The sequence below is a fragment of the Bos indicus genome, chromosome 20, assembly GCF_029378745.1.
Source record: "Bos indicus isolate NIAB-ARS_2022 breed Sahiwal x Tharparkar chromosome 20, NIAB-ARS_B.indTharparkar_mat_pri_1.0, whole genome shotgun sequence".
Taxonomy (NCBI): domain Eukaryota; kingdom Metazoa; phylum Chordata; class Mammalia; order Artiodactyla; family Bovidae; genus Bos; species Bos indicus.
The window spans coordinates 50864271-50876163 of NC_091779.1; the positions used below are offsets into that span (position 1 = coordinate 50864271).

General features: G+C 35.2%; 1 non-coding gene across 1 annotated transcript; it reads left to right on the forward strand.

Annotated features, from left to right (window-relative positions):
- The first annotated feature begins 11614 nt into the window (after nucleotides 1–11614).
- Nucleotides 11615–11687, forward strand: TRNAG-GCC (transfer RNA glycine (anticodon GCC)). Its single transcript has one exon. It is a non-coding gene; the product is annotated as a tRNA-Gly (tRNA).
- Nucleotides 11688–11893: the final 206 nt, after the last annotated feature.

Below are 11893 nucleotides of genomic sequence, written 5' to 3' on the forward strand. Positions count from 1 at the left end.
AGTCCCAATGCATCCCTCCCCAACATCTCACCCCCTTGGAAACCACAAGTCTGTCCTCCATGTGAATCAGTTTCCATTTTCTCATGTGTAAGTTCATTTATGTTCTATTTATACAAAGCAGTTGTAATCAGAGGGTTTTTACTCCTTTACTATGATTTAGTTCTAGCACAGTGGACTATATGAAATAGAGAAAATATGAAAATTACATAAGCTACATTTGTAAAACAGTTTTTATTTTTAAAAATAGTAATTACCAAAGTGCTTAGTCACGTCCAACTCTTTTGACCTTATGGACTGTATCCCTCCAGGCTGCTCTGTCCATTTGATTTCCCAGGCAAGAATATTGGAGTGTGTTGCTGTTTCCTCCTCTTCCTGACCCAGGGATAGGACCCACATCTCCTGCATTGGCAGCCAGATTCTTTACCACTGAGCCACCTGGGAAATTACCTAAGTACAAACTATTAAATATGTGGGAAATATTTGTGCTTTCTGATTCCAGAATAATATAATAATTCAACATGTGTAACACCATGCCATTAAAAAACTGCTTTGAAATAGAGCTTTATACCACTGTTCCTGAAATGTGTGTTCTATTCTGTTCTTTTCTATTCTTTTCATTCTTTACTTATTCCTCTTCTTCTTTCTACTTTTCCTGCTTCCCCTCCCTATCTTCTTTCTCCTCTGTCTCCATCTCCCTCACTCCCTTCTCCCTCTCCTCTAATACTTCCTGTCTTTCCCTTCTGTCATTCTTTTGAGTTTATCATTGGTGTGAAAAATAACTGCTCTAGGAATATGTTAACAATAATCACTCCTGAAATGTTATTTGCCCAATTACTTACCCATAATAATACAGATTCTGCTTAAATATAATACTTCATTGAATTGGAGGAAGAATATTTCTCTTTGTTTCTTTGTTTATGGCTTCCAGATTTTCAAGTTTTTTTTTTCTTGTTTATCACAGGTCTGGTGATGTTTAGCTTATCAATTGCATAACTATAATAAAATATAATTACATGACACTAAATTACAATTTATATTGAATTGTTTTTCCAGTGTATTTTTGTGTGTATGAAAGTAATATTGGTGAAAACAAATCACAATTCAATTATCTAAACAAAACAAGTAGGGTATCAAAAATTTCATTTTAACAATAAACAATATTTATTATTATTGTGTACATACTCATTCATTCAGTCGTGTCCTACACTTTGCAACCCAATGGACTCTAACCCACCAGGTTCCTCTGTCCGTGGCATTTCCCAGGCAAGAATACTGGAGTTGTTTGCCAGTTTCTCCTCCAGGTGATATTCCTGACCCAGGAATCAAACCTGTGTCTCTTGCACTGAAAGAGGTTTCCTTCATTGCAGGTGGAGTCTTTACCGACTGAGCCATCAGGGAAGCCCAATATTCCAGTAAATGTGGACAGAGCTTCCCAGGTGGCTCTAATGGTAAAGAACCTGCCTGCCAATGCGGGAGACATAAGTGATGGCAGTTCAATCCCTGGGTCGGGAATATCCCCTGGAGGAGGGTATGGCAACCCACTCCAGTGTTCTTGCTGGAGAATCCCATGGACAGAGGAGCCTGGCGGGCTACCGTACATAGGGTCACAAAGAGTCAGACATGACTGAAGCAACTGAGTATACACAGAAAGACATTCAAAAAATGTATTTCCTTCCCAAACTCCTACATATAATATGTAGTTATTTGGAGAAGAAATGTTCTCAGGGTCTTTTCTAATGCCTAAAAATTCCAGCATCACTTGATACCTAAAGCCACTGCCCATTTGCAATTTGTTCAGTGGCTGTGCTGTCTTTCAAAACGGACAAGATGACCATCCATGTGGAATTAAATGAAGATATATGCAATAGGGATATTTCTATATTGTAATCTATGACTTTGGATTCCATACACAACTTGTACATTCTTTGCACCACATTTGAGTGTATTATGACCATTTTGATGCAAAATTATCAATAGCCTTCTTTCACATCTACTGGATAAAAAACATTTTTGATTACCTTTCTCACACTAGCCCTTGCTGGGAAAAATCTTCCCAATACCTTTCTTTTCCATAATCTTCCCTCTTTTCCAAGTAATTCTCATAGTAATGTGTTCTACAGCTTTACCTGCTTTAAATGTCGTCTTTCAGGGCTCAAAAATGCTTTTGTGGAATTTGTTACACTGAGAGTTGTTGGATGGAGAAGGCAATGGCACCCCATTCCAGTGCTCTTGCCTGGAAAATCCCATGGACGGAGGAGCCTGGTGGGCTGCAGACCATGGGGTCATGAAGAGTCGGACACGACTAAGCAACTTCACTTTCACTTTTCACTTTCATGCATTGGAGAAGGAAATGGCAACCCACTCCAGTGTTCTTGCCTGGAGAATCCCAGGGATGGGGGAGCCTGGTGGGCCGCCGTCTATGGGGTCGCACAGAGTCGGACACGACTGAAGCGACTTAGCAGCAGCAGCAGCAGAGTTATTGGAATAATTTATAAGTCCCACAAAATTGTTAATTATTGATTTGGTTCTCACAATTATTAAGCCCTCCAAAATAGTGGATTGTTTGACTAGCACTCCAACTGCTTTCTCTGAGAAAATTCACTGTGTTACATAGACTTCACCAGGAAAAGCCAGACAGGTGACAAATGGCAATGTTTGCCAACTGTTAAACACGTGTAAACTCTGAGAAGTTCTTCCCAGTTGCCTCAGGTGTCTCACTGTGTTGTGTTGCTTAGGAGCAGAATCTATTTTAAACATCACCTGGAGAGGTTGGTCTGCTCTTGAAGCTCCTTCAGGAGTTGGCATTCAAAACAGGGTCAGTCGTAAAGGATTCTGGCACCTTGCCTGAATCTTCTGTTATGTTTAGTTCCATTAGATTCAAATATACAAAACATGCCAGTGAGCAGAGAAGGGCAATCATTCAGAAATTACATTAGCAGTAGCTTGCAGGTAGTTTTTGCTGTGTCCAGACTACCAGTACTACAAATACCTGATTTAAGGAGGCCAATGTAATTGACTGCTTGCCATCATATGAGAAACGTATATTAGAATCAAGCCAAAGATTTATACATAATAGATCCACAGTGCTATAAAGTGCCTGCTGAGTGTATTACCTCCATTATTTTCAATTTCAGAGTGAATTCTCTTTGTAAACTAGATATGTACCTTGTCAATCTCTTGTTTTGTAAATGGTTTCACTCTTCAATTTTCATGAGATAAACTGAGGTTTAAATGGAAAACATTTGGGACAAGTCACTTGAAAAGTCAAATAATCAGCATAATTTTATTTTCTCAAGCTCAGTTTATACCACATTCTGGTTTTCTTCTTTTTTCCTTTATTTCTTACTACCCCCATTCATTCCTTAAAACTGTTGTCATTTCTTCTAATATAGGATTTTAAAATTAGAAAATTATTGCCAAAATTAATTTTACCAGAGAGTTGATTTGAAAGATTTATACAATAATTTAACTGAAGATATTGATCTGTATTTGTTTATTATATATATATATAATTATCACATGACACATGGCATATTATACTGATATATTTTGACTTAGTGTAACGCATATGTTTACTTTCCCTCATGAATAGTTAGTGAGGTTTTAAGTTTAATCAGACAGATTAAAGCAGATTATATATCTTATATGCAAGATTAGTGCCTAAATTTCAAGTGTATGTAAATAATAATACATCATTTCTGGAGTATGTTTAGAATTACTCCATATGCTTACAAGCCATTTTGAATGAATTTCCGCCACTACCTCATGTCTACATGTGTATTTTACCAAGTTTTTGATTGAATTGTCTGACTATTGATTTCTATGAACTTTTATATAGTAAAAATAAATCAATGTAAACTTTTGTGTTTCAAATGGGATGAACATATTTTAACTTAAAATGAGAGTAAAATTTTAATTTATGAGTATTTTAAATTTATGATTTTAATTTTATATTGATTTTTTGTCTATGTCTATGTGGCATCTGAGTTTTTTATTTTTCTTAGAAAAATGTAGATATGTTTTAAATATGTAGAGATACATATAACATAGGTACACACATTCATATATCTATATATATGTATATAAAGTCAGTATAGATATATTTCAGTCTGTGTTATGTTCCCTTATGTTATCATTATACTTTATCTTTTATATAGTAAATGTTATTTAGGATAATTAAGCCAAATATCCTACAGTGATACTTAAAGTTTTTTTTTTTCTTTTTTAGCAAATAAGCAAATGAGTTTTCAAACCTACGGATTTACTTTTTAAAAGGCAGAAATTAGTGACTGCCATTTTTTTGCTTTATTTAAAATTTGTCATATCAGCTTATAAAATTGTAGACATTTGTTTCACTTTCATCTGTATGAACTAAAATTGGTCATATCAATTTAATAATAAATCGCACTGTTGGGACTACAGATTAACAGTTATTTTAATGGATGGAATTTTGTTACTTGTGTTGCATGTCTGTGTGCTTACTGGGATTATAGGACATAAGAGTGTCAACCAATTTAGTTCCAAGTAAACTTCAGTAAAATGTGAGTTACATTTCTGTGTGTTGTCTTAAAATTTATGGGCCTTATCTAGTTTTCCTTGTCCCTGTTTATATCATTCACTATCAAAAATATAGCCATGACACTGATAAAATGTTGCTGTTCATGTTGTTCAAAAAATACTATACCTTAGGAGAGTCTCTCTATAAAACATCATTCTGAGTCTGAAGAAATGGCATTTGGTGTTTGATCACTTGCATTAATATTGTTTTATTTTTATATCAAACAATAAAACTGCAGTAACATTGAATTACTGATGACATTTTTATTAGCAAACTGTGGACTTGAGATGATGCCTCTAGTTTACTGGACAGGGTAGCAAGCAAGTTAGAATGTTTGAAACATACAAGGACTTGTACATGAGTAAAATTTCCTTTTAGCCACACCTATGAGGTCCCTGAACACTATCTAAAGTAGCCATATGCAGGAGATGGGTATTACTAATAGTAAAACCTCAGTAATTATCAGATCAGATCAGATCAGCCGCTCAGTCGTGTCCGACTCTTTGCGACCCCATGAATCGCAGCACGCCAGGCCTCCCTGTCCATCACCAACTCCCAGAGTTCACTCAGACTCACGTCCATCGAGTCAGTGATGCCATCCAGCCATCTCATCCTCTGTCGTCCCCTTCTCCTCCTGCCCCCAATCCCTCCCAGCTTCAGAGTCTTTTCCAATGAGTCAACTCTTTGCATGAGGTGGCCAAAGTACTGGAGTTTCAGCTTTAGCATCATTCCTTCCAAAGAAATCCCAGAGCTGATCTCCTTCAGAATGGACTGGTGGGATCTCCTTGCAGTCCAAGGGACTCTCAAGAGTCTTCTCCAACACCACAGTTCAAAAGCATCAATTCTTCGGCGCTCAGCCTTCTTCACAGTCGAACTCTCACATCCATACATGCCCACAGGAAAAACCATAGCCTTGACTAGATGAACCTTTGTTGGCAAAGTAATGTCTCTGCTTTTGAATATGCTATCTAGGTTGGTCATAACTTTCCTTCCAAGGAGTAAGTGTCTTTTAATTTCATGGCTGCAGTCACCATATGCAGTGATTTTGGAGCCCAGAAAAATAAAATCTGACACTGTTTCCACTGTTTCCCCATCTATTTCCCATGAAGTGGTGGGACTGGATGCCATGATCTTCATTTTCTGAATGTTGAGCTTTAAGCCAACTTTTTCACTCTCCACTTTCACTTTCATCAAGAGGCTTTTGAGTTCCTCTTGACTTTCTGCCATAAGGGTGGTGTCATCTGCATATCTGAGGTTATTGATATTTCTCCCGGCAGGTATTGGTAGAAAATAAGAACATATTTAATGTACCAAGCACTTTTATTATTTTTAGTTCTTTAAATTTTTATGTTGCCACTATAAGTCTAGGAAATGGCTTACTTAATTCTATGATTTTATATCTCAAAGTTGCTTTCAGGATTGTATGGGAAATATTTCCAAATGGCTTTGTGAAAAATATCATTATTATATACAACTCTCTGGAAAATAATTAAAATTCACAGAAAATGTTTGCTATTGATTTGAGATCCAAAAACGATTAAAAAATAAATTAAAAAATCAAACAAAATGACTGACATGTTCATTAAGACAGAATATCAACTAAACACATTTAATGCAGTAATCTTTCCTTTTAGTTTTTTCAGTATAATCTTATTTGTGAAATACATAATTTTCTGCAGTCCTTAAGACAGTAAATGGCTAACTCTTAATGTTGATTTTTAAAGGACTATTAAAATTAAAAAGTACCTATATTCATAAGAGTTTAGAGAATCTCTAAAATATCCTCTGAAATAGCTGTATTTTGTTTATTCTCTTCCATCTCCAAGAATGTGCCTGTATTTTCATGTATGATATAAATTATCACCCTCATTTCAATCATTTTAAAGATTATTTTAAATTGGCATATGGATAATGCATTCATAATGGCGGGCAATTTTGTTATTGCAATTCAAGCAGGTCAAGCAAAAGTTTTGTTTTTGTTTCCATATATGGTAAAGCAAAAAATACTTCAAATTATTCTGTTCTGCTATATAGCCACAACTTTTAATATCCGATAAAGAGTATAATTTATAATTTGAAAAACAACATGCTTTGTACTTATATGTCTATAGGAGAAAGGAACTAATATGCCTCATAGTGTAGTAGTTTTCAATAGAAAGACTATCTTGTGAAATATGGTTTTCATATGCATTCCTTGGTACCTACTAAGTAGAGTTATTTTTAGCACTAGCATTTTTTTAATGTGCTACTTTAATGGTGCTATATATCATTTTTTATTTAATTTCATTAGTAATATTAAACATTAAATCCCTTGTTGAATAGCAATTAAATTTAAAAGAAATAATCATTAAAATAATTAAGAATAGTATGCTTATTTTTCATAAATTCTCTATGTGTTTAATAATGTGTTTAATAATACCCCACCTCACAGGAATAAATTTGAGCCAATAACTTGTTTTTTTCAAAATTATTAGTCTAATTTATAAGCTATGATACTTATGCAAAGTGAGAATTTGCCTTTTTATTGTTAAATTTCAGGTACTTCTGCTGCATACCAATATAACACAAGTGACATCAAAATGGAATGTTAAGAGTGTCTATAGGTTAGAATTCCATGGTTGTCATGAAAATGTTCTATTTATATAGTTTACCAGTAAGATCAAGATCAGTATCTAGAAGATATTGAGTATACAGTCTTGTTTTCCCATATTCTGTGCACATTGCAATTCAAGTCACAAAATATGGCACCATTATGTGACACTGTAACAGAAGATGCATATCTGACAATTTTAGTGTGATTTATGAACTGTTATTACTCCATTTTATTTATTCATAAATATAATAAAGATGATAAGTTAGCATTCCACCCATTTCTTACAATGGGGTAGAGACAGTCTTCTCCCATGAATCATCTTGGCTATTAGAGAATTATGAACTCTCATTTTTGCTAAAATAGTTTGTAAACAAAGCAGAAACTAGTTTGGCATGCATCTATTTTGTTGTGAATGAAAGTAGTGAGAATATGAACGAGGCAATCTGTCCAATTCTAACGTAATATGAATGGGGAACACATGTATACTAATTAAATAATTTTCTATTAAAGAAAAAAGAAAAAAAAAAAAGAATGTTGGAAAAATAAAGATAGCATTATTATGCATTGTAGCAAACAGTAAGGTAGCCTAAATAAGTTTCCTTTACTAGCCACTCAGCAATTTGCTTTTTGTCCTTACAAAGTACAAAAAAAAAAAAAAGGAGTATTAATTCATCTCTTTTCAGGTTGGAGGCAAGGGGATATGTGTGTGGATTTTCTGCATTATCTTATTAACAAATTGAGATTCTTATCCAAAATAGAGAAATAATTTCAGCCATTTTTATGTGTTTTATAATTTCTAAATTATTGTCTCAAATTAATTCTTTAAATCAGTGTATCTTTATAGCATCAAAGTCACACCATCATTAGTTAATCAGTAGATATTAATTTTTCACTTATTTTTTATTAACCTTTAAAGTGTCACTTGGGAAATTAAATCTTAACAAAAATAAGTTCATTGTTTAAATAAAGTAAAATATGAACAAAAATAGTGTAAATTGTATATGTGTTTGGGACTCAGAAGAGGTCAGTCTTCCTGGAATTAAGACTTTGGCGTTCTTTACTGTACTGACATATTAAATATAAAGAATATCTGGAGTATAGAATAAAGTGTGTAAATGAAGAAGGGAAAACCACTGAAGGGCACACATTTGGGCTTGAAATGTAAGGTAAATCAAACAAAGTTTTATAAAAGATAAAAAATAAATCATCTCAAAATATTGGGGAAAAAATATCTGACAGTTTAAAAATTAAGGGTGAGTTACTCTGAGAAACCTACATGCAGGTAAGGAAGCACCAGTTAGAACTGGACAGGGAACAACAGACTGGTTCCAAATAGGAAAAGGAATACGTCAAAGCTATATACTGTCACCCTGATTATTTATGTGCAGAGTACATCATGAGAAACGCTGGTCTTGAAGAAGGACAAGCTGGAATCAAGATTGCCAGGAGAAATATCAATAACCTCAGATATGCAGATGACACCACCCTTATGGCAGAAAGTGAAAAGGAACTAAAAAGCCTCTTGATGAACATGAAAGAGGAGAGTGAAAAAGTTGGTTTAAGCTCAACATTCAGAAAACGAAGATCATGGCATCTGGTCCCATCACTTCATGGGAAATAGATGGAGAAACAGTGGAAACAGTCTCAGACTTTATTTTTTTGGGCTCCAAAATCACTGTAGATGGTGATTGCAACCATGAAATTAAAAGACACCCCTTGGAAAGAAAGTTATGACCAACTTAGATAGCATATTCAAAAGCAGAGATATTACTTTGTCAACAAAGGTCCGTCTAGTCAAGGCTATGGTTTTTCCAGTGGTCATGTATGGATGTGAGAGTTGGACTGTGAAGAAGGCTGAGTGCCGAAGAATTGATGCTTTTGAACTGTGGTGTTGGAGAAGACTCTTGAGAGTCCCTTGGACTGCAAGGAAATCCAACCAGTCCATCCTAAAGGAGATCAGTCCTGGGTGTTCATTGGAAGGACTGATACTAAAGCTGAAACTCCAACATTTTGGCCACCTCATACGAAGAGTTGACTCATTGGAAAAAACCTTGATGCTGGGAGGGATTGGAGGCTGGAGGAGAAGGGAAAGACAGAGGATGAGATGACTTGATGGCATCATCGATTCGATGCACATGAGTTTGGGTGAACTCCAGGAGTTGGTGATGGACAGGGAGGCCTGGCATGCTGCAAATCATGGGGTTGCAAAGAGTCGGACAAGACTGAGAGACTGAACTGAACTGAACTTTGTGGAAATAACAAACATCATCACAAAATGTAATATTTTACCAAATAATTAAGTAATTGGCATTCTGAGACATTCATATTACTTCCATGAATTTAACTTACTTCTGTGCCCTTTTACATCATGTGAATGAAACCAAAATCTTAGTTTAGATATAATGCCTAGTAATTTTTTACATTTTTTTCCAAAAGCAGAGAAAATATGTTGGTTTAAATTGCAAGTGTATTTGGTCCTAGATGGGATGGTGGTTTAGTCACTCAGTCGTGTCTGACTCTTAGGAACCCATGGACTGTAGACCTTCAGGCTCTTCTGTCCATGGGATTTCCCAGGAAGGAATACTGGAGTAGGTGTCATTTCCTTCTCTAGGGAAACTTCCCGATGCAGGGAGTGTACCCGGCTCTACTGTACTGCAGGAGGATTCACAACCGACTGAGCCACCAAGGAAGCCCTAGAAGGAATAACAATGTGATTAAATAGAAAAGTGGATATAAGCATGCATTTTCCCTTCAAAAATCAGAATGGAACACATCATAATAAATATGATTCTAGGGGAAGTTGGGATCGCATTACTAAAAATAAAAAAATTCCTTACAATGACTAAAAGAAGAGAAAGAATTTGCAGACTTGCTAGGAGGGGGTGATAATTGCTTCAGTGAGTTTGATAATGTAAAATCCTTCAAAAATACTAGTGGTTTTGATTGGAGATCTACTCAATTCAAGAATTAAAGTGCCTGTAATTGTGAATAGACAACTTAAATATCCCCTACCAAGGAGATATAAAAGCAATTGTATTCATATAACTATTAAAATAGTATTATATATTGAGAAATGAAAGGTGTTTCTTTGATTAATTTTATCTTCAATTATTTTATATTTGTTACAGAAACTATAATTCTAAGTAGAAGACATAATTAGAGGAAAGAATAAGATTTTTTTAGGAGAGTATAAATTTAGCAAGGGGAGGTGACCAGCCTTCGTTTCTCACATTTGATTAAGGGATTTATGCTTTTGCAAGATATATTCAGGCTAATTAAAATCATGCTTGTGTTTTCATTAATGGGAGCAGAACAGAAATTTCTCAAGCTCATGAATATATATATACTATGTGATATCAAGTTAGGTTCCAGTTTTGATCATCAGAGGTAAGAAAAGTAAATGATTCAGTTTTCCTTTTATGAAAAATGGATTTTTTTTTACTTATTTACTTTTAACAGGAAGGAAAAATGTTTAAATATACAGAGACTTGCAGATATACAGAGATATACAGATACATAGAGACTTGCAGATATACAGAGATCTCAGTTTCCCTTTGGAAACATACTTTACTGAATAATAAATGTTAAAATAGTAACATTAAAATTCTGCAATGCCTGCCTTTTTTCATTTAGCAAGAAAAAATAATTCCTGTACCCTCACCAAGGTCTAAAATGTGAACATATTAAATGGTGTTTCGAAGTTAGGTTTGGACAGCGCCCTTTTCAGATCCTTTTATATGTGTACCAATTTTTTTCATAAAATATTGCTACTTGTTATTAAAACAATATTAATATTAGTGACTCAAATACTTTGGCCATCTGATGCGAAAAACTGACTCGTTTGAAAAGAAACTGATGCTGGGAAAGATTGAAGGTGGGTGGAGAAGGGGACGACAGAGGATGAGATGGTTGGATAGCATCACCGACTTGATGGACATGAGTTTGAGTAAACTCCAGGAGTTGGTGATGGACAGGGAAGCCTGGTGTGCTGCAGTCCATGGGGTCACAAAGAGTCAGACATTACTGAGCAATTGAATTGAACTGAGTAATAATAACAGCAAGAGTAAATAGCTACCATTCATTAAGAATTATTACTGAAACTTTTCTGAATGTTTTACTGAAATTAACTAAGATCCTAAATAATGTAGCCACTATCTTCATTTTACAAACTTAAAGATTAAGGTTTTAAAAATTTAATCACTTTCCCAACTTTGCAGTTATTAAGTAGCAAAGCTGAGAACAGAAAAAATATCCAGCACTGTCCAAGTCTTATATTATCTGCAAAAAGACAGTGAAAGACATGGAAATATTAGGAATTCAAATTCTATCCTAAGACAACCCAGAAGGGTTCACATTTCTTATGGAAAAAAACAAGGGTGGTATATCACTGCAAAGGAATTGCCGTGTTGCAAAATGAGAATGAGATTCTCATCTCACAGGCAGAGTAATGAGGCTATGGGGCTTCCCTGGTGGCTCAGTGGTAAAGCATCTGCCTGCCAATGCAGGAGACACAGGTTTGATCCCTGGTCCAGGAAGATCCCCTGGAGAAGGAAATGGCAACCCACTCCAGCATTCTTCCCTGGAGAACCCTGTGGAGCCTTGCTTGTTACAGTCCATGGAGTCGCAAAGCATCAGACATGACTTAGTGACATGACCACATAGATGATAAAGTTGCTGCTGCTGCTGCTGCTAAGTCACTTCAGTCGTGTCCGACTCTGTGCGACCCCATAGACTGCAGCCCA